The 24402-nt window shown below is 42.7% G+C and overlaps 2 long non-coding RNA genes across 2 annotated transcripts; one reads left to right on the top strand and one right to left on the bottom strand.

Annotated features, from left to right (window-relative positions):
- The first annotated feature begins 326 nt into the window (after window positions 1-326).
- LOC117089179 lies at window positions 327-7988 on the top strand. Its single transcript, XR_004439488.1, has 4 exons — window positions 327-650; window positions 2790-3864; window positions 6923-7071; window positions 7962-7988. It is a non-coding gene; the product is annotated as an uncharacterized LOC117089179 (long non-coding RNA).
- Window positions 7989-20883: 12895 nt separating this feature from the next.
- Window positions 20884-23589, bottom strand: LOC117089182. The gene is made up of 2 exons (XR_004439491.1): window positions 23206-23589; window positions 20884-22456 (listed from the first exon to the last, which is right to left on the bottom strand). It is a non-coding gene; the product is annotated as an uncharacterized LOC117089182 (long non-coding RNA).
- Between the last annotated feature and the right edge of the window lie 813 nt (window positions 23590-24402).

Genomic DNA, 24402 nt, shown 5'->3' with positions numbered 1-24402 from the left:
TTCCTGCCCCCGAAGTCACGTACCCACCTCTGGAGCCAGGAACTGGGACCCAGCCCACTCACCCGCACATCACTGAAGGGCTGGAGAAAGGTGGTTTCCCAAAGGGAACTCCAGACCCTGATATCCAGAGAAGAGAGAACAGACGCTGACATGGGCACTGACAGATGACGCTGTCAAGGCTGCAGTCCTCAGGGCAGACAGCCATTGTCCCCCCCACACACGCACACCACTGAATATGCAAATGCGATTGTGTGTGTCTGCTTCCATCACAAGGCGCAATGATGTTTGACACAGAAAGGCTGTGGTCTTTGAAGCCAAGTGAGTGTGGGTTTGAGAGGCGCTCTGAGGCCAGACAGCTTCCGACCCCAGATGGGGATTATGCACCCGGTGCCTCGGCCAGCTCGGCTGTGAAAAATAAAACAGGGTGGATTCCAAAGGAGACAACACGTGTGGATGCTTTAGACCATGACCTAGCAGTTTTCTCTATTATTCTGTATTCTAAGGAATGAATACACAGTTAAAACAATGATTAGCCACCTGCATCTAGTTTCAGTAGAAAACAGCTGGATTTAGAGCTGACAGACCTCACCAGCTCTCAGCTCTTCTACTGACCAGCAGAAAACTGGAGCAAGCCATTAAACTCAGTTATGGTAAGCCCTCCAGCCTCCCAACAACCCCCAGGCTGTTTGTGCAGGACCTCCAACTAAGCATGCTTTGTAGCATTTTTTTTCTTTTTTCTTTTTTTTTTTTTTTTTTTAAGACTGAGTCTTGCTCTGTCACCAGGCTGGAGTGCAGTGGCACAATCTCGGCTCACAGTAACCTATGCCTCCTGGGTTCAAGAGATTCCCCTGCTTCAGCCTCTGAGTAGCACCACCATGCCCGCTTTTTTTTTTTTTTTTTTTTTTTTTTTGTATTTTAGTGAAGACGAGGTTTTGCCATGTTGGCCAGGCTGGTCTCAATCTGCTGACCTCGTGATCCGCCCACGTGAGCTTCCCAAAGTGCTGGGATTACAGGTGTCAGCCTCTGCGCCCAGCCATTTTGTAGCATTGTTAAAGGGTTGGAAGAAGGAAAAGGAGGAAGAGATTTAGAATAAGGGAAAGAACAGGAGGAGAGGAAAAAGTGGGAGGGAAAGAATGAGGAGGAAGCAGAGGAGGAGGAGATGTAACAGAGACCACATGTGTTTTACAAATTATATATATATATGTGTGTGTGTATATATACACACACACACATATATAATATTTTTGTAAAGGGATATATCATAAACATATATTATATTCTCTAACATGGTATATAACATATCAAATAGGATATATATTTACTACATAGCTCTTGACAAAAAAGCTTGCAGACCCTTCCCTCAACCATGGAGCCTGTTTGCTTATGAAATGGGGAGACGACATCCTCCCAGCTTCCCCTATAGGGCGACTGGGAGCATCAAACAAGATGATGCATATCCGAGTATTTTTGTGGCTTCTGCAGCGCTAGGTCCATGCCAGCATGGCCACCTCTGCCTCCTCCCAGGCCTCTGCCCCACAGGTGAAGCGCTGAGGTGCGCAGGCTCAGAGATGGCCAGGGGCCGCTGCAGGGATTTGTTCCGTTCCACCTGTCACTGTTGCCCCAAACCCAGCCATGATCTGAGAGGAAGGCTTTCTTTATGGAGCTGTCACTTTTCTGAATCCTGGGAAAGTCGTTCAAAGGCACTGTCTCCAATAATCCCACTTTTACCTGTCAGAGAGCTTGTTTTGAATTTACTTTCAACCCCTTCAATCCAAGTTCCACCTTGCTAAGAACTAATAAACTCATTTAACTCTTTCTAGCGATCCGCCTCTATTCCCTACCTTAGCTGGTCACTCTCAGAAAGTCACCCTTGACCTACGGGATTCTTCACACCGTTGTCTCTTGCAAATTACAAATGCCTCTGGCCGATGTCCAGAGTTTGACCTTGAAGATGCTTGTGCCTGAGTCCAAGCTGTCCTGTGGTTTAGTGTGTGCTCCACACACAATTCTACTTGGCTTTCGTAGGCCCCGTACATATTTTTCCAGATAAACTGTCCTTGCATTTATGCATGACCTGTGCAACTGAATTGTTTTTAATACATACCTCAAGTAAGCCACACTCAGACACACACAAAGGCAAACCTTGTTTCCTTTCTGCTCTTGGAATTCCTTCCTTCACCATGAAAGAATATTTCTGGCCTGGGCATGGTAGTTCATGCCTGTAATCCCAGCACTTTGGGAGGCTGAGGTGGGTGGATCACTTGAGCCTAGGAGTTTGAGACCAGCCTGGGCCATGTGATGAAACCCCATCCCTACAAAAAAATGAAAACAAACAAACAACAAAAAAAGCCAGGTGTGGCGGTGTGCACCTGTAGTCCCAAATACTTGGGAGAAGGAGGTGGGAGGATTGCTTGAGCCCAGGTGTTCGAGGCTGCAGTGAGCTATGACCACGCCACTGAACTCCAGCCTGGGCAATAGAGCAAGACCCTATCTCAAAAAATCAAAAAACTGAGAATATTTCTGTTTCATTTCATTCCTGTTTTTAATGTGAATTTGTGCTTTTTTTAAGAGTAAAGCTCTACCCATGTGAAATTCGCAGCCCTTTGCCACAGGCACCGTCCCCAATTTCAGCTCTAGTTTCCACTCCTCTGCCCACGGGCAAGGCATTTAACAAGTCGGTGTCGTCTACAAGAAATTCCTCTCCAGCAAATAGCATAAGTAGGTCTGGGGATCTTGGCTGTTGTTTCTAATGCCTACATGCCTAAAACTATTTTTTTTTTTAATTCCAGCATGTCACATATGAGCAGTTCCTAGGATTCCTCACTTTCAAATGTGCTCTCCAGAAGATTCCACACCCAGCCTGGTTGGGGAATCACTGAGGGGGTGTCAGCTCTGTTCTTCCTCCCCAGGACCCTTCGAGTCACTGCTCAAGGACTGAGACCCATCCACTCCATAAGGAATTGTAACCGAGTGGCCCAGACTTGAAACACATTTTACAGTTTTTCCTTTTTCCTTTCCTTCTTCATCTCAGAACGTAGCCTGGAAATGCGCTTTCAGACTTCACTTCCCTCCTTTCCACCAGGCACTCCGATGTGCTATGCTCGCTCCTCTAAGTATGCACTCGCTTAGAAATTCTAGAGGCTCGTTTTGACACAAACCAGTCCCGAGACCCAGCTGCAGAATCCTCCTGCTTAAAAGGAGTTATAGACAATGAGTCCACCACCACCATCGGGCCAGCATCAAGAGAATGGCAAGCAAACCTCCGCACAGGCAATTTCTCAAGATAGCCATTGGAATAGGGCCCGTGGACCTACACCCCGCGCCCCATACCACTCCTGCATACCTCCCATACAGTTTTTCTTCCTAAACCCCTCATTCAGCCCTGAAAGACGAATGGTCTTTCAAGGACCTAAGCCTAACCATGCCCCAGCTGCTAGCACTTGAATAAAGCCGCTTTCCTTTCACCACTCCTCGCTTCTGTTCTGGCCCCCGGCTGTGAGCAGCAGGACCTGAGTCTGTGTCAGGATGAGCACAATTCCTGTGATGCAGGCATCAGGCGGCAGGGCTCACAGTGCAGACCCACAGATGGAACCCCGTCCACAGAGGGCTCAGGCCAGCACTGTCTTAAAATCATCTGAATCGCACCATCTGAAGTGGAAAGCACACGCTCTATTCCCCACAGGCAGCACTCTGGGCCGTTTTACTCATCAGGAACTTGGGGCACAATGGATGGAACCTATGAGCTTTTTGGTATCCGAACAGGAACTGATAAAGATGGATACTATGGAGAACTGAAGAGAAGGGAGATGAACAAACAGCAACGTGCCCAGATCTTAGGAAACACTTGCTTACTGAATGAAGCAGGTAAAAAAGGAAGACAGGATAGACTGTAACATCAGCCGTACGCACTAAGACACATGCGCACATGGCGTCTGTCTTTGGTTTACAAAGACGCAGGGATATTTGAGGCTTGATAGCAAAGGCATTAGGATCGGCACCCATGGGAGATGAGAAATGGCCCCAGTGCAAGGAGATGCAGGAAAAGTAGAAAATACAGAAAGGAAAGGGCTTTGCTGGGGTTAATGAGAGTCTGACCTCAAACTGAGGTTAACTCAATTTTCTGTGCATGAGGTTTTAGGGTTTTGGGGGGTTCGTTTTTGTTTGTGTTTTGTCACCCAGGCTGAAGTGCAGTGGCGCGATCTTGGCTCAATGAAGCTTCAACCTCCCAGGTTCAAGCGATCGATCCTTCTGCCTCAGCCCCTCAGGTAGCTGGGATTACAAGCAAGCACCACCATGCCCTGCTAATTTTTTTCTTTTTAGTAAAGACAAGGTTTCACCATGTTGTGCAGGCTAGTCTCAAACTCCTGACTTCAAACGGTCCACCTGCCTCGGCCTCCCAAAGTGCTGGGATTACAGGCTTGAGCTACCACACCCAGCCTGTGCATGAGGTTTTAAAAAATCATGGGCAAAAAAGACTGTGATATGAAAAATTATTATGTTGGTTGGAAAAACGCTAAATCCTTTAAATGTATAGTATAGTTGTTTGATTAAATGGGGCAGGGACATCTATGGCACACCTCATACTCACGTGTCTTCCCATATTTTCCCAATGCCTTGCAGGGATGAGTCCCTGGGACCAGCTGTGCTCCTACACACTCTGAGCAGAAATGGTCCAGCCCCTTCATTGCTGGAGCACCTCAGAGCTTGAGTCTGACCCTCTAGGGGCTCTCTTCCCCACTATGGGAAGGCGTGGAGCCCTCCTGGGACAGATGGTACAACTCCCAGATGCTCAAGCTTCCATCAGCCTGTTCTCTGAGCAGCAGGACTTCACTGTCTTGTACTAAACATATAACTGAACTGAGAAATACAACTCTGTGAAGTCCTGGGATGGCCCAGTACCCAGCACATCCTAACAATCCCAACTCATGTAGCTGGGTCAATGCATCAACTGCCATGGAATGGCTATATATTTACCTATTAGTCATATTTCATATGGAGGGTGAGTGCATGTCACATGTTTAATATGCCTGTGATGGAGCCTCTCAAAGGAAGGATGGTTAGATCTTGCAAAATCCTTTAAAAAGCCCCGTCTGCTCCAACTACCATTTCACATCTGGCTTAATCCTCTGGTCTAATGTGCTCCCTGACCTCTGCAGACATTTGGAGCTGAGACCTTGTGACCTCAGCATCCTCTCGAGACAGGAGAGAGAGAGTTCTCCATCAGCTGAATCTCAATATCTATGCAGTGTTTCCTATGATCAACAGAATTGGTGTTTGTTAACTAAATGATTCTGATAATTAAGTGGATTGCTTGTGTCTCCAGGAATGCAGAGAGTGTGTGTGTGTGTGTACCTCCGAATACTAACTGAGAGAATGTCATATTACCCAAGTACATGCTACATTTCATAAATGTAAAGATGTATACATTAGCTGTTTATGAAGTAAAAGTAGTGCTTCTATAACAACATAATGACACTACCTTCCTTCTATGTGCATAAAATAAACATCTCCCATGAATCATTAAATCATAAAAACGGTCCCCAAAATCATAAAAAGAGATGAATTACTACAGTAAAATGACTCTCTAGGCGTCTGTTGATATTTACACACACAGTTACTAAAATCCAGCAGTCTGAGGCAACGATTATTGTACAGTACTTACATCTCTACAAACTTAAAGATTTGGACAGCTTGTTAAAAAAATACATTGTAGTTCTAGCCGTTAACAGACTAATTAAGGAAATCATTAACAAATCTATCCCTCTAATTGATTCCAAATTTTGCAAAGCAAAGAAGAAAATGTAAATGAAAAAGAAAAGAAATCTATTCCCAACCTATAGGAGAAAGGAGTTGGGTTCAAAGACACTCTCTAGGAAATGGAAACCAGGACACATGTTTGTTGTCAATACACAGCACTGTGAGACCACTGCCACTTAAAGGAATGTATTCCAGAAATAATTATGTAATCTAGGCAGTAACATATGTGCTACCTAAGTCTAGTAATTTTTTTTTATAGATACTCCTTGCATTATTTGAAATATGCATGTTTGTGGAAAGTATTTTGTGACAATTTTCTTTCTTGACATCTCCCTAAAATAATTTATTCTCAAGGATATTCCCTTTTCATGGGAGCTGGAAATACCGAAAGTAAACACAGGTCCACGGTGCTATTTACAAGGCAGAGAGGACTGTACTGAAGACCTCAGTACAAAATTCATATGTCCAGATGAATTTTGTTAAGTTGCTAAGTTTACAAACAATTGCTTTTTAAAATTTTCTACAGTTGCAGGCAAAATACAAACAAAAAACACACACATACACAAAAAAGAATAGCACCTTTTTCTTCCTCAATGAGGCAACTTCTCCAAACAGAAGCATTTATGCTTTAAAAGATGAAAACTAAGGAGAAGTAATTTATTCCCACTCCAAAGTTGCTCAGACCTTTCTAATAGTGATTTTCCCCCCACCAAATGAAAAGCTTGCTTTCAATGTCTTTGATCTGCTGTTAATATTTTTAACCCAAAACATAAACGCAGATGATTTACTTCCCAACCACCCGCCCATGTCTCTCTCAGAATGAATGAACGAAAACATCGCAATAGTTCCTGGACTTCCTGCCTCTCCGGAGCCCATGAAATATACATGAAATGGTTTTGTGCCACCTGCAAATGAGAAAGTCAAATAAAATTTATAGTTTAGAGGCAGATTTCCAAAAACCCTGGAATGGCTAATTTAATACATCTGTCATATATAATTACCCACAAAATGTAATCCAAAACATCTATTTTTTTCTTTCTCTCTTCAGACAAAAATAAAGCAACTACCCAGACCTAAGCCTAAACAGCTGCCCCACCAAACAAGGATATTCACCTCTGATGTTTTCATGCACCAATAAAATTTGATCATTCAATGTGCTTTTCAGGAGGAGTTGCTCTCTCCATTACAGAAACTGCTACACTGGATTCCTGGTCTTTTTAAAGGATGACCATAAATCAGGATTAAAAGCCATGGGTGAGCTGCTATTAACTCAGAATGTCCACACTGTCTTTTCTAAATCACTCATCAACCCAGGTACGATCAAGGAAAAAGGATTGCCCAAGGTATGCTCCAGAATAGAAAGCGTCTTTCCAAGTCTCTTCCTAAACATCTGAAAGACTGCATTTATGGTCTAGATGGAATTTGAGAGAATGCAACGGTTTCTTATCTGGAAGGAGAGAGACAAAACATTTGTAAAACTTTGTCTGTCAGAATGGCCAGTTCAGGCATTGCACCTTTCCCTAGATCTGATTTCTTAGTTACTTAGATTTTAGATTGCCCATCGCCCTTCCACTGAATCCAAGGAAAGAGAAGTAAGAAAAGACAGGCTTAATGCAGATGTGGCTCTGTAACTGTTGGTTAAACTGGGTAAAAAATATTTGTGCCATATATGATCAAGTGTTATTTTAAATACAGAATGAGCTCTTAGAAAGTAATCAAAAAGAGAAATACCCTAACACTAAAAAATAGTATTCATAGGATATGAATAGGAAAGAGTGATTCTCCAAAGAAAAAAATGCCAGCGGCAAACAAGAAAACGATTTAACCTAGTAGTAATCAAAGACAAGCAAATTAAAAGAATAATGAGATATTCTTTTTTCCCCTTAATTATAATACTTACTGTTGGCAAGGGAACAATGTAACTGATATTCCACACACTGGTATATTCCATTTAGCAGTATAAACTACCGTCATTTTTTGGAGGTCAGTTTAGAATAGGAACTTTTAAACTTAAAACTCTTCTTCCTTTTTTTGAGATGAAGTCTCCCTCTGTTGCCCAGACTGGAGTGCAGTGGTGCAATCTCAGCTCACTGCCACCTCCACCACTGGGTTCAAGTGATTCTCCTGACTCAGCTTCCCGAGTAGCTGGGATTACAGGCACCCACTACCATGCCCAGCTATTTTTTTTTTTTTTTTTTTTTGAGACGGAATCTCACACTGTCACCCGGGCTGGAGTGTAGTGATGTGATCTCAGTCCCTGCAACCTTCGACTCCCGGTTTCAAGCAATCCTCCTGTCTCAGTCTCCCGAGTAGCCGGAATTACAGGTGCGTGCCACTACACCTGTCTAATTTTTTGTGTTTTTAGTAAAAACGGGGTTTCACTATGTTGGCAAAGTTGGTCTTGAACTCCTGACCTTGTGATCCACCCACCTCGGCCTCCCAAAGTGCTGGGATTACAGGCGTGAGCCACTGCACCTGGCCCTAATTTCTGCATTTTTAGTAGAGACAGGGTTTCACCATGGTGGCCAGGCTGGTCTTGAACTCCTGACCTCAAGTGATCTGCCTGCCTTAGCCTCCCAAAGTGCTGGGATTATAGAACTGAGCCACTGCACCTGGCCTTAAACTTCAAACTCTTAAAGTAGGTAGGTAGTCTTGGCCCCAGGAATTCCCCTTCTAGGAATATGCCTTTAAAAAAGATGGAGCATATTTTGAAAAACATATATGAATATAAGGAGAGCTATCATAGCACACTATTAAAAACACTACAAACACCCAGCCAGTCCATAGCAGGTCACTTGGAAGATCTGAAGGGAAAGAGAATAGGAGCTTCCACAGAGGCGATCTGGACCCAAAGGAACCACGTGGATGCTGTGCAGTTATGTCTGAGGCCATCACCCGCTGCAGAGCCAAGCCTGCGGCGACTGGGAGGTGAGGTGAGCACTGATCAAACCCAGCTCCCACACAGAACGTCCGTGAGTGTCTGACTCCCACAGGGTTCATGCAGTGTGTCACCCACTGGCAGCTACACTCCTCATTGCCAAATTCAAATGCACCCCTGATCAGTAAAGACTATTTTAATACGGTCCCTAAATATGTGTATTATGACACCCATGAATGTACTAATATATCATGCACATTACAAAATATAACCTCAAGTTTTTAAGTGTTTAGGATAAAATGTAAATTACATACAAATCAAAGCTCTATTTTCCTTGTACACTCCCTGGGTGAGAGACCGCCGTTCCCGGAGGCTCTTCTTCCTCTGCAGAACACACCTGGTGTGGTGAAAGGTGTGGGCTGAGGCATGGAGCACACCTGCCGGGCTTTCCAGTGACCTTGGGCACTGACCCCTACACAGAGCTTCTGGCCTCTCCCCGACTACGGCCCCAAGGACGCCCCTCCCAGGCTGTCTGAGGGTTCACGAAAGTGCCTATGCCAAGTCCCTGGGCACCCAGGGTTGAATTCCTTCATTTGAGCACCCGTCCTGTGGCCCTTCATTGTAAGCTCTCAGTGACCAGTTCCGTGGACATCAAAATTCAAACATTCTCTAACTTCAATCCATACAATGAATTATAATGAGAAAATAAAATGTTTTAGTTTTAAGTTTCTATAATTTTAAAAATATTTATATATCTATTTTTTATTCCTCCGGGTAATCCAGACCTTGGAGAATGCACACACGGAAAGGAAAACGGCCAGCGCGGGGCCTGTTGCAGCCCGCCCTCAGGCCCTCCTCCAGCAAGGCGGCTCCCGGTGAGGCTGCCCGCTTCACAGGCCAGCTCCAGGCTGTGTTCCAGCTTGACCCTGGCGGCCTGAGCAACGCCAGCGAGCTTCTGAAGCCATTAGTGCCTCAGTTCCTAATACTCAAACATGCAACAAGGGCCCCTGCCTCATGGGACTTGTAACAATTAAATACGACAACACTCGAATGCAATGGTTGCTTAGTGCTTAATAAATAGAGCATTACAGCTTAATAAGGAAAGCATGAAATGCTTAATAATTATCACCTAGAATTGTTATTGTCAATGATGACTAAATTTAAGAACAATCATTAGCTGAGTGTGCTGTTTGGTTGCGGAACTGGGGGAGTCTCTAGCAGGATACAGATGAATTGTACTCAACTTTATCACAATGAAATGTAAAAATAATCAAATCTGGGCACTGCGATGTATAAACACACAGAGTTAACACATTACATATTAAATACTGTATTTGACATATGCACACACCCATGTATATACGTAATTCTACTTTTTTAAAGTCTCAACAATGTAGTTACCAAAAGTTTTCAACGTGCTCTGAATTATTCTTTTCCCCCTTGGAGAGTATCAAATCTCAAAAGGAAGACAGAAAAGATTCACATAATTCTGAAAAAATCTATTTTTAAGATTAAAAAAAGAAAGAAAGAAAAAAAAGAAATTGCCGTAGGTGGTTGCTTCGAAGCCCTCGTAAGATTGTCTAATTAGATTGAATGACTTTTTATTTCATTCATTCAGGGCCGAGAGATGATGAAATCCCAGTTTAATCAACCCTTGGTCCCAGGGCTGCTCAGAAAAAAACTTTTTCTCAAAACCATGAACTTCTGCCAAGAGTGTGTTAATTTTAGCTTCTGTATTTCCTTCTTCCCTCTGTAATAGTAATGAGGTGCCCTGAAATGTTAATATTACTTGGGATGTTCATTTAAACTCTTTCTGAAACTTTTGCCCTAAGTTCTCTTTTTTTAATAGGCAAAGTGATGTTTTGCGAAGTGAGAGGCACAGATGGAGAAATCAACGAGGAAATGGTGAAGGTGAATGTGTCGCTGCTAAAATATTAATTGTATTTAAATGAGAATGTCCTCTCTTTTCCCCAGAATACCAAAGCAATCAACTCAGGAATAGTCTACTGGATAAATGGGTTCCGGTCCCTTTAATAAAAATAAAACTAATATATAGGAACATTAAGTAATAATCGTAATGGCTGATATTCGTTAAGCGCCTCCTAAGAGCCAGCCCCTGCTCTAAGCACGCGTGTGTTGTAACCTGGATGTCTAACTCCACAATTGCAACATCTCATTTTCTCAAAGTGATGGAGACCCTGGGGATAGACACAGAGATTTTAGGTGGTTTAAAAAACTGGCATTAAATAGGACTGGGTCATTCTGTGAAGAAATCATTCTCTTTCCGATCTCTTGCCAATCCTATTGATGCCATTGATGCAGAAATATTTCTCTTTGTTTTATTTTTTGTTTTGAGATAGAGTCCTGCTCTGTTTCCCAGGCTGAAGCACATTAGTGTGATCTTATCTCACTGCAGCCTCAGCCTCTTGGGCTCAAGCGGTCCTCCCACCTCCGACTCCTAAGTAGCTGGGACTACAGGCACATGACACCACGCCCAGCTGATTTTTTAATTTTCTGCAGAGATGGGGTCTCACCATGTTGCCCAGGCGGGTCTAGAACTCCTTGGCTCAAGAGATCCTCCAGCCTTGACCTCCCAAAGATCTGAGATTTGAGGCAAGGGAGAGATTTCTGCTTCCTGCTGGTGCATCTTTAATTTCCCCTAGCATTGCCAATCTCCCCTTTTAGTGGAGACAGAGCAGGACACCGTATCTACTAAGAGACGAGTCATCCTGTTTGCTTTTGTTGTGCTCAATTTTTAGCCTCTATTTTTCATAAATAATCCTGGATTTCCACTTATATTAGTTATGTAAAATTTTATGATAAAATATTTTATTATTGAAAAAGTGGGCGATAGAGCCAGACTCCGCCTCAAAAAAAAAAAAAAAAAAAAAAGAAAAAGTATCTCATTACAAAAGAGAACATTCAGCAAAAAATAGTACTGTTAGTTCCGGATATGGCAAAAAATGTAAAACACAAATGAGTTAAGTTTGCAAATCTCTGACAATGTTATGAACATAGTGTATTATACCAATAGTACTGCCTCTAAGACGTTGTTTAATTCTCACAGTATTTCTTCAATATACTTGCCCATAGAACCCACTTTTTGAAGAAGAATCTCCATATAATTAATCCACATAAGACTACTATTTTCCAAAATAAAAAAAAATTTTTAATAAAAAAAGAATATGACCAAATAATAGATTAAGAATTTTCTGAAAGCCTCAATTAGAAGACAAATCTATCTAAAATATTAGTCTATAAATACGTTGTCAAATATTTACTATATTCTTACTCATATAGAACACGTCAAATTTATGACATGATTCCACCCCGTAAGTGATCATAACTGCATTGAATCACAAGAGAGAAATCAAACACACGGAATGTAGAACGCAAAAATGATTTATTGAAAACCACTACATGCTAAACGATATTGACAGATTATTTATGCAATCAAAAGGGAAAAGGATCAAACTAACCTGCAGAAACAAAAATGAGCAAACAATCTCAAGAGGTGCTGACCTTGTATGAGTGGAAACAAGAGCATGGGCAGGAAGAGAACCTCACAGTATTAGAGTCTATAATACAAACATGTCACATTTGTAACCAAAAAAATACCAGCTACACAAAAAACTACTACTGACACACTACAAAAGAGATATTGAAAGACATTTTCACAACCATCTAACTGCCCTCTCCCTGAACCTATCAGAACTTATCAAGTGGCCAGGCATGATGGCTCCTGCTTATAATCCCAGCCCCTTGAGAGGCCGAGGTGGAAGGACTGCTTGAGCCCACGAGTTCAGGGCCAGCCTGGACAATATAGTACATTAAAATTTTAAAAAATTAAAAAATAAATTAAAAATTTTTTTAAATTTTTTAATTAGTTGGGCATGGTGGTATGTGCCTGTAGTTACAGCTATATGGGAGGGTGAGGTAGGAAGATCACTTGAGCCCAGGAAGTGGAGGCTACAGTGAGCCATGATCATGCCACAGCACTCCAGCCTGGGTGGCAGAGTGAGACTCTGTCTCGGAAACCAACAAATAAAAAAAACTTATGAAATGTCATGGAACAGGCATTCTTACATTGGGTCAATACTAGCCTGCATATTTCAACATATCTGAAGAGGGGATAAATCTTATGACATCTTATTTTTAATGAAATACAGTAACTTATGCCAATTTAACTTTACATGCTTGAAAAAATTGAGGGAAGGGGGAAGGAGAGAGCGCTTGCATGAGAAGCATATAATTTGAAGAGGTGAGCCTGCAAGTCACTCTGCCAGGTGGGCATTTGACCTGGAGTGTGTATGAGATGAGGTCTCATGCCTATCCATTCTACTTTCAGGATCCCTCGTCTCTCTTGTAATGTATCTTGCCAAGACGAATGTAATCCCAATATTTAGGGAGATTATTTACCACTATTAAAGAGTCCAACAATTTCACTGATGTTCATCGGAACAGACAAAGCTCATCAGGTCTAAAAGAAAACCTTGCAGTGCTGGACTTTCTGAGCAAAGCCTGTGAGCCCTTATGCACCTCTAAATAACGAGAAGAACAACGCTGCACTTGGAGAAATTTCTTCAGTATAAGCAGGTGTCTTAAGGCCACGTAGTGAAATCAATGCTTTCAGTTCCAACAGAATCATAACCTCTCCCTTCTATGGTCCCAGAACTCATCTTTTGCATTGTCAAGGGGCTGAATCACAGTCCTTAATGAACTAGTCACAACAGAATTTTGAGTCATAAAATCCACTTTCCATTTGGGCTTGGAGTGGTGGAGGTCACACTAAGCACCATCCATTTGAAGGAAGGATAGAGTCATCTACTCACGAGACAGGAGGGATTTCAAAACATCTGGTGATGATTATGCTCTATAATCAGCTGACATTTCTACTTCCTTTACCTCTGATGCAAGTGCAACACGATCAAACAAACTCCCATGGAGCTAGCTGGTAAAATACTTAAAGTGCTACCTTTCCCTGTGTTTTCAAAACGAGAAGTTTACCTTTTGGTGTACAGAGAACTGGTGAGATCAGGTACTTTCCTTATTCATTTTATTTCAATATCTAGAAGAAAAATATATGTACTCAAGGGAAATAAACATGAAATTAATACGTATGGATGCATGTATTTAAAATATGCATACCAAGTAAATCTGTTTTGTGGCTAATATCCCAGGGATAACTAATAATCAAAACAACATTTCCCTATAAGAATGTTTAAATGCAGATTTAAGTTCCTGAGAAATGTCATAGCCTAAGAAGAACTTCTAAAGGCAGAGAAAACCTGAATGTCTTTCTTTGTGCTGCTGTTTTGGAGGTATCAAAAGCAACATATTTTACATTAGTCAGAAATAAATCACAACAAAACCATTCACAACCTTTTTGGGGAATGAAACACATCTGAGATGGAAAGGGTCACGCTTGCAATCACTATACTTGCTTTTTCTCTTACTACATGGAAATTCCAGAGATACTGACTGTGTTTAAATATTATCCTACAAAAGCCCCTCAGCTGCCCCTCTGGTAAGGTCTGTCTCAAAATTTCATTACAAGTTCATATTAGATTTAACCCAAATTAAACTGATTCTCAAAGCAATATCACTATATTATAAACAATATTCAGTAAAATTCAAATCAAATTGGCACAGGGCAGGTGAGCCCCCACATTGGGGCTTAACCCAGGAGGGTTCTTGGCATTGCCCAGGAAAGAATTCAACGGTGAATCAGTGGTAGCTTTTACTGAAGCAGCAGTGAAGAGCAGCAGCAGAGGTCCTGCTCCTTGCAGAGCAGGGCTGCTCCACAGGCCGTGTGCCCAGAGCAGTAGCTCAGAGGCAGTTCTGTGGTCGTACTGATACCCACTCTCAATTACATGCAAATTAAGGGCAAATTATGCAGAAGTTTCTAGAAAGAGAGTAGTAACTTCCAGGTCATTGGGTCATTGCCATGGAAAGGAGAAGCAACTTCTGGGTGTTACCATGGCAATGATAACCTGACATGGACTGGTGGGCGTTGCTTATGGGGAGGTGCTTCTGCCTTGTCCCTGTTTCAGGTAGTCTTCAATCTGGTCCAGAGCCTAAGCCCCACCTTTGGAGTCAAGTCTCACCTCCTACTTCAAACTGACCTAAGTTTATCTAATTATTACTCTGTGTGATCAATTTTCATTTAATTACCCATGCACTTATCACAGCCTTTCATTCATTCCTGCATTTGCATGCTTGCTTAGAGCTGGTTTTCCTTCTATTTGAAAATGACTTTAGCATCTTTTTCACTGAAGGCTGTGTCAAAGTCTTTCTGGTTGGTTTTTCAAAAATACTATTATTTAGTCTTCATTTTTGAAGAATATATTTTCTATATACAGAATTCTAGGTCCTTGGGTTCTCTGCATCTGAAACACATCACTCCATTGTCTTCTGAATGTCATTATTTCTGTTGAAAAGTCAACTTTAATCTTATTGTTGCTTCTTATAAGTTAATTGTCATTTTCCTCTTTTTAGCAAATCCATCATGATATACCCAGGTGTGATTTCCTTTACAGTAATTCTGGTTGGACATCATACCACTTCTTGAATCTGTGGCTTGATGTTGCTCACTAGCTTTGGAAAATTCTCTGTTTCTCTCTTTCATATTTGCTCTTCAGAATATTTTCTCCTGACCTGTATTCCAGTTCACTAATTCTAAAATTCTCTTAAGCCAAAGTACCATATTTTTAATTTTGGTTATTCTATTATTTGGTTCTAGAATTTTTATTTGATTCTCTGTATATATTTTAATTTCCTGCTAATCTTGTCATGTTTCCTTTTATTGATTTATTATAGTTATTTTTAAATCCACTATGAAAATTCCAGTATCTGGATCATTCATGAGTCAATTTCTGGCCCCCTCCCTTGGCCTTAGTTTCTGGTATGCCTGTGAAATCTTTCACTGGACGCCAGACAATGTACACGAAAAATTATAAATACTGTGGATTACATTAATTTACCCCAGAGAGAATTTATTTTGTTGCAAGCAGGCAATAGAGTAAGAGGAGAGATTCTTAATCCAGGCTGTACTTGAACTATTTCAAAGTAGATGTTGAGTTTCAGTGAGGATGAATTATTTCTGGTACACTCATGTTCCAGGCTTCTGGTTCACTCATGTTCCAGGCTTCTGGCTGTTTGGGAACTGCAACCAAGAGCCCGAATGTTGACTGGCCCATCCTCCTGGGCAGGTCCTGAACTTCATTTTTGTCTCTGTAGGTCAACATTATTATGAGCTGTTGCTTACCTCCTCGGCCTCTTAGCTGGCACTCTCTGTTCAATTCCCCAGCCTTTTGTCTGCTGTGATAAATTGGAAATGTTTCAAGAGCAACAGGGGTGCAAAATGCTGGAATCACTCCGAGGCTTTTCCCTCTTCTCCAGGTTCTTACCCTCAGTCTCGGCTGCTGGGGTAGCCTTGAACTTCAATTTTAGTCTTCCCATGTCTGAGGGGCTTCCAACAGCTCCCGTCAGCTCTGTTCACCCTTGGCCATAGCTTAAAATCAGCAAAGGCATTGGTTCAAAAGGCATTTCCAAATATTAGGAACACTCACTGCTGTTCCATGCTGTAGTGGAGTACAGATATCTGACAATCCTCTAATTCAGGGGTGAGGTCTACGTCCTTGCTCTGTGACTGCTTTGACCTCCCTGCAGAATGGGACTGAAGTGACATTCTGCTAGTCTCCTGGCTCAAGCCTTAGAGACTGGCAGTTTCCACTTCCTGTCTTTCGGAATACTTGCCCTGGAAAAAAAAGAGATGTCGTGCAAGAAGTCTGACAACCTAAAACTCATGCAATGAGGAATCCCAAGGTAGCCACGGGAGCAGCTACCTGACATGGATGGGGTAGCCTTCAGAGGACCCCAGCCACATCCACCACCTGGCCGCAATAGTGTTAGGGACGCCAAGCAGAATGACACAGCTGAACTCATCAGCTCCAAGAACCTGAAATGGGGGTGTGTCTGCTCAAATTAAAAGCACTCTATGTAAGTTCTAGTTTAGCAATGATTTTGCATAATGTGTTGATTGATGTGTTCAATTAACTCAACTAAGTGAGAGTTGACTCCCCTCTGGATGCTGAGCATGGCGATTTATTCCAGCAGGATTTCCTCTCCGAACCAAGAGTGTGTCCTTTGTCTCTGACATCTATTAGGTTGGTGCAAAAGTAATTGCAGTTTTTTGCCCATAAAATACTCAAAAATAATTTCCTAATGGTTCCTTTGGAAACCATCACAGCGATTCTGTAAAGATTTCAAGTGCATATCGTCCCTAAAGGATCTGTCCTGAAATGAAGCATGAAGGAATTGGGACAGAGAAGTGACAATTTTTGTTCTTCAATAGATAACGAGAACTGTTTCCCAGTACAGGAATGCTTCAGCTTAGTCTTGAGATAACAATGTCTTGTTTGGGTAGGTTGGTCTTAGCACTTAAAAACTCTGAACATCAAAAAGACTCGTTTTCCAATGGGGGAAAACGTAGAAAATGGTATCGAGAAGGTAAAATAGTCTACATTGACTCTTAGCAAGGACTATCCTGTACTGGGTAGAGGTGTAGGATAGTCACTTGCAAATTAGATAGTTTCTGTTTAGGAAAATGTGGGCACTTTGGTGTTTTCACTGGGTTTGTCTTTTTGATGAGTTATTTTAATTTCTCCTGTTTCTCAATTTCATAAATCACAAAAATTCAAAATAATTTTGAGGGATCATTTTAGTTACTCCCAAAGATTGATTCTTAGAGTATCTTGAGTTGAAACCAATGAGTTGTTAAGGTCCCATCAGCACATGTGAGTCAACACATCCTTGAAGTGGGAGGGACAGCCATGTGAAGAAGTGAATTCTTCTATCACCACTATCTGTCCTACTCATCTTCCTCCTTGCGTCCCTCAACTTCATCCCACTGTTCCTGTTCACATCCTCTTGCCTCATCCCAGCCAAGTGTATTTCCCCCTCCTGTCTCTTGTAGAATTGCAAATTATTATTTTAAGGCTGGAATATTCATTCACTCCCAAGATTGGAGTAGGGGCTTAGTAATTAAGGAGAAATGTTCCAGAGAAAAACATGTTCTATGTGATCACCGACAGGAGTTTATAATGCAACCAGTTAGACCTTAAGCATCCCTGGTTTTCCAGTCTCCACTTTTACAAAGGGACATCTCAGAGCTTCAACAGTGGTCTAGTCATGTTTAATCAACTGTCATTTCCCAAACCCAAGTGTATTCCATTTTGATATCTCTCTATATAAATATGCTGCTTTTTAAAACATTTTTAAGAATATAAGCAAGCTTTTCTAAAATATATACCTAAATACCAAAAAATACAAGCATAAACCATACTTCTGTTTCTCTAGGGGAAAAGCAAATCTCCCAGCTTAGTTTGAGTCATCAATCCAAAACTGAAGATAAAAACCTTGAGATGCAGTTTGCTCTGACTTCACAAAAATCAAATTCCTTTATATATAATAATTGAATGTGAATCTGCTAGTCATGTGAACACAGCTATAGATGACTATTTATACCACATAATTATTAAATTGCAATATCATTGACATTCCCACCAAAAAAGGGATATGGCTTCATCATCTACAAAAGCTAACTGGTCACTCCATGACTGTTGCTGGTGAGGAAAGCAGGGGAGTGAAAGTGCAGGGAAGGAACTGAGCTTTACCGAGGTCAGCTCCCTGCCAGGCAATGCGGTAGGCATTGCATAAACATTCTCTCCTCTGAATCTTTCAACAGTCCTACAAATTATGATATCAGTATACACAATTACACAGATAAGGGAGTTGAGTCAGAAAATGTTCAGATTAAACAATAATAAATACCAGAGCCAAGGTTTTATCTTGGTGCTGCGTGACCCCTGAATAAACCCAGGGGCTTCGCGCTACTCCACACCACCTCACCCTGCCGGTCTTGTCAAACGGATGGGGATATTTGCAGAAGTTCTTAACAGCAAGAGAAAAATGTTCAAGCATATAGCAATAGTCTTCTATTTGGTAAGAGCCTCCACTGAAGTGTGGAATTCCCATATATTTGTAGATTTGAAAACCATGATCCTAGACCTAGTTTCTTTCTGAAGGTATTTTGTGTGAGAGCTGAGGAAGTGAAAGGCCCAAGTTGGAAAGAAGTGGTGGATCTCTCTCTCTCTCTTTTCTCTCTCTCTCTCTCTCTCCCCTCTCGCTCTCTCTCTTCTCTCTTCTCTCTCTCTCTCTCTCTACCCCCCCCCCCCCCGCCATGTCTCCTGTGCTCACATTGATTTTTGCAAAGCTCCAATCTGGAAGGACGAGGAACACGTGACTCACAGACAGGAGGAAGGAGCTAGGGGAGTTCTTTCCAGTTCTGGGTGAACACTCCACAGGGCCCCCAAGTCATCATTCAACCCTGAGCCCTTTAATAGACGTATCTTTTACTGGGGCCAGGCCTGCCCGCATGGCGGATGTGCCCAGGCACTTATTTCCAAGCTCACGGGAAACTTGGCCATGCAAAGATGAAACATGTTAAGGGATGTGGGTGGGGCAAAAATATCAGCGAAGGCGACATCAAGATTCCTGTCAGTATGCAATGCACATTTCAAGGGCGTCGGGGTGGGTAAGGGTTGGTTCCCGTTGTTGTTCACATTATCTTGCTTTGGTTTGTTTGCTTGCAGGGGTCTGGGTATGGACAGGGTATTTTATACATATGTCTTCTGTAGGAATCAGGACATTATCTACAATACTTCCTAGAGTTGAATAAAGATCAGAAATTGGCAACATTCTATCAGAAAGCTTTCTGCAAATCCACCAGCATGTTCCAGTAAAAGGACAAGCTGAGGCTACATGTTTAGTACAAATGCTTTTAATTGTTACCAATGACAATTTATTCATATTTATGCAATGCCACACACACTGGGTGGGGGGGACTTTTCCATGCGAGGACACAAAATAAATACTTTTCTTAATTAGATTCCTTTGAAAGAAAAAGCTCACCAAAAATAACAGCAGCCAGGCAGTTTTTATTGGTTCCAGCAGATTCCACCAGGAGGAACACCCAGTCATCAGCAGTTACTGGTGCGTGGGGATCAGAGCATAGAAATAAAGGTGAAACTGAGGTCAATATTTACTTCACAAAGGGAACAACATCTCAATATTCATGCAAATATTAGCTCGGAAAATATAGTTTTCATTCTGAATGCTTCTCTCCAAATATCTAGCACAGATATAGTCAAGTAGATGTTGGTATCCACAGGGAAAACCGACTTCTAGAAAGTTAATCAGCATCAAATTTGCATATACAGCAGCCAATCTGAGCACATGAAAACTACATTTTCTTTATGCTGAACAGTTTCCCAATTATTTGGAAATTAGTTGACTTGCTTTTCACATTTAGAATTTTAAAATCTCCTAGCTCATTATAGAGACTCTTTTAAACCAGTCAGAACAGATTTCCTTCTCGCAGGCTACGATAATAAATATTAAATTGAAAAATTGTTCATTTACCACAAGTTGCCACATTGTAGATTAAATTGTACACACGCCAGCATTAACACTGCTCTCGGTTGGAGATAAGTGGAACTTCAGTGACATGCGAAGGGCTGTACAAAAGTACAAGAATGTTTACTGCAGCATGATTTGTAATAGTGAAAAATTCAAGGCAACCAAAGTGTTAGCAGTAATACAATGAATTACAGTACATTAACACTGTTTTATTTTTAAATGATGTGTGTGCCCATGTTCACAGCCCTGCTTCCCTACAGCGGTGCATGCTGCGCACTGTAAAACTCCAAATACATTCTATGTCAGGGGCCAGCAAACTTTCCATAAAGGGCCAGAGAGTCAATATTTTAGGCTTTGTGAGTCATAGGGTCTTTGCCACAACTACTCAATTCTGCCACCAATGTATGAGTATGGCTACATTTTAATAAAACTTTGTGTTTGGTCACCATAATTGGAATTTTGTGCAATTTTCACATTGTAAAACCTTATTTTGACTTTTTAACCATTTAAAAAATGGAAAGATTTTAAACTCACAGAACATACAAGAACAGGTGGCACAGGCTAGACTTGACCCTCGAGCCACAGCTTGCAGCCCCTGGTTTATGTGGATGTCATCAACTGAAGTCACGTCACCCACAACCTGCACAACCTCACGCAAAAGCCTTGTGCAAATGTGTAAAGCCTGAAAACACTGCACCAAATTCTGAACAGCTGGTACCTCTAGGGTCTGGGGACGGGGAGAGAGGATGAAGAGGATACAAGTTTTATTTTATTTGCTGAGTGTATATATTTTTATCCATAGAAATACACAACCAAGGCCAGGTGCCATGGCTCACACCTGTAATACCAGCACTTTGGGAGGCCAAGGCAGGCAGATCACTCGAGCCTAGGAGTTTGAGAACAGCCTGGGTAACATGGCGAAACCCTGTCTCTACAAAAAATACAAAAATGAGCTGGGCTTGGTGATGCACGCCTGTAGTCACAGCTGCTCATAAGGCTGAAGTGGGGGGATTACTTGAGCCCAGTAGGTTGAGGCTGAAGTAAGCTGTGATCACACTGCTAAACTCCAGCCTGGGCAACAGAGCAAGACCCCATCTGGAAAGAAAAACAAAAAACAATGCACAACCAATTCTTTGTAAAAATGAATGGTTCTCAAGCCTACTGTGTATTTAGAGAGCAGAGAGTCCCACGGCAGTCAGATCAGGGGTGATCTCTGGAGATGGGGAAGGCGTGGTATCTTGAAAGCAGAACATCGAGGGGTGAGGACAAAGTTTCATTCATGACCCTGCATCATGCTTATACAAGGGAATGCTTTATAGTAAATCGTAAACTGTCATTTGTGTTTTATGTGCTTTTCACTGTGCCTCCAAAAGAAGATTCTGTGGTAGGCTACTCATTCCTCATTCTTTGGGAGACTCTCCAAACTTTTCTGAAGCTGAATCAGGATGCTGAGATTGACCACTAAAAATTACAATAAACTATGCAGCAATAAAATATCAAATCTAAAATACTACTCTTTAATTCACGTCACTGCCACGAAACTCCAGTGTAACATGATGGAAGACTGATGGATGCAAACATTCTCCACTCTAAACATCCCTCATGTCTGAAGAAAGATCTGAGACCCAGTCCCAGCTTAAGAAAGGCCTGTGAAAAAGCCGCCCCATTAGAGCTTGCCTTTGCTGTTGGCACCACCTCTCTCTAACCCTCCCAGAGTCCACAGTCACAGAGGGAAAGGGGAGACTGATGTGCAGAATCCATTCTGGTCTCAATTTAACTTCAGAAATTGATGGTGTTTCTAGATGAGGGGAATGGTTTCCTTGGACAATGAGGAGAATGCCATGGTGTCCTAAATCCCCAAAGAGAAGCACAGAGGATATTGACCAGAAACAAGGGGCTGTCTGAACCCACGGGAAGGACAGCGCCATAGGGCAATGAGCGAGGGCTCTCACCCAAGGTCAGCCTGCACCCAGCCGAGAGCCTCCAAGACCACTCAAGCCTTCAAGCCTTCCTTCTTGCCGATAAGTTTACTTCCCTCTGCTTTAGTCTAAAGCTTCTTCCCATATAAACTAAAATCTTGTGAATCCATCTGTTTCATTATATGAGTCTTAACCAGAACCGATGGTTTGAAAGCATGAATCCCATGACACTTGGCACACGGGAGGTCCTGCCTGAGCTGGATTTGCATTTGTAGCGGCCCACATGCTCTCTGAGGAGTTACGGAAGAGACCTCCTGTGCAGGTGGCAATTGTCAGTGGGTCCCCTCCAAATGCCAATGACTTTGATCATTGGACTCAGTTTCCTTAGGAGTTGCATCTTCCAGGGAGTGGAGGATGTGTTCTGGGGAAGAGGGAAGTCTTAGATTTGGTTCGTAAGTTTACTGGAATACACTCACCACACAACTCCCCTGCATCCCTCCACATGCAACAGGACTGAACCTACTGCAAGTCAAGAAACACACAGAAGTTTCCACATAACAGAGTGTTGAATCAGAGTCCCGGGCAGGTGGAAAAGCAATGCAATAACGCAAAGAAAAGCCACGTCCTGGGGATGGGCCTCCGTTTCCTCTTCGGTAACTCCAAGCGGGGATTCTACTGATGCCCACGGCAGTCCTTGTCACTTTTACCCCCCGTTTCCCATGTTACGTCACTGACTGTTCTGAGCGCACAATGCTTAATGTGGGGAATAAAGCAGGAGTTGGTTAAGGCTTAAACAGCGGTCCCTGGGGACACAAAACGTTCAGCTATCACTGAACTTTTACTATGTCCTAGGCACTGTCCTTAGCTGTCTCCAAATTTCACTCTTGAAATTATCGCTCCGACCTCTGAGGCAGGCTTGACCATCGCCTCATTTTACAGAAAAGGAAATGCGACACGGAGCCAATGTCACAGGCCAAGGAACTCAGAGGAGCAGGAGTCAGCCCCAGAACTCGGCACACAGTCACTGCCCACGAGTGGGATGTCAAGCCCTGATCGTCAAGTGGGGCGAGCAAATCATTCCCCACAACTCCCCACAGTCCTTCGGGAAAAGCACTGAAATGGATTGCGTTTTCTAAAAATAGTCTCATGAAAGAGTGAGAAAAAACTGACCTCGTGGAACAAAAGCAACACTGCAGGGAGAACGGCCCACCAGGAGAATGACGAAACTCTTTTCTCGCACTGTCTGACAGTAACGTGGACTGCGTGCCAGCTGCGGGCCAGAAACTCTCTGGATCATTGATACTCATCAGCTCCTCCTAAGTGGATGAGGTAGGTGTTGTGCTAGCACCCATTTTAAAGATATGGAAATGAGACACAGTTAGATAAAATCCCAGCTCATCTTCACACAGCTATCAAGCACCAGAGCTGGGATCTGAGCCGAGCCATCTGGCTGGAGACTCCCTCACTCCTGACTGTGCTGCCTTTCTGAAACAGCCTCGGGTCTACCAGATGACTTTTCAGAAGGGACCATCCAGCAACCTTGGACCTGCTTTGTTTGCCCACATGGAATTTGCAACGGATGTTTATGCCCCTCCCCCAAATTAATGCTGAGATCTTAACCAAGGTGATGCTCTTAGACGGCAAGCCCTGTGCAAGACAATCAGGGAACGGTATCCGGGGGAATGCAATGGGTGCCCTTATGACAGAGTCCGGGGGAACGCGATGGGTGCCCTTACGACAGAGTCTGGGGGAACGCGATGGGTGCCCTTAGGACGGAGTCCGGGGGAACGCGATGGGTGCCCTTAGGACGGAGTCCGGGGGAATGCGATGGGTGCCCTTATGACGGAGTCCGGGGGAACACGATGGGTGCCCTTACAACAGAGTCTGGGGGAACGCGATGGGTGCCCTTACAACAGAGTCTGGGGGAACGCAATGGGTGCCCTTATGACAGAGTCCTGCGGGAGTGTGCTCATCCCTTCCACCATGTGAGCACACGGTGAGAAGGTGCCCTCTCTGAACCAGAAAGCAGGTCCCCAGCAGACACGGAATCTGCAGCTGCCTTGATCCTGGAGTCCCAAACTCCAGAACCATGGAAATAGATCCCTGTTGTTTATAAGCCACCAGTCTATGGAATTTTATTAGATTGGTGTAAAAGTAATTGCAGCTTTGCCATTAAAAGCAAAAACCGCAATTACTTTTGCACCAACATACTCGGCTCAAAATGATTAAGACAATGTTGTCTTTTCTTCTCTCTGAATTAATTGCCAATATTTTAAAATTAAAACATATAATGGTTAATACGAGATGTCAACATGATTGAAGGATGCCTATAAGACTTTGCATAGCTGGTAAAGTATTATTTCTGGG

The sequence above is a fragment of the Trachypithecus francoisi genome, unplaced genomic scaffold, assembly GCF_009764315.1.
Source record: "Trachypithecus francoisi isolate TF-2019V2 unplaced genomic scaffold, Tfra_2.0 Lachesis_group11, whole genome shotgun sequence".
NCBI lineage: Eukaryota > Metazoa > Chordata > Mammalia > Primates > Cercopithecidae > Trachypithecus > Trachypithecus francoisi.
Note: the sequence above shows the minus strand (reverse complement) of the source record. Positions and strands in the feature narration are given on the sequence as shown.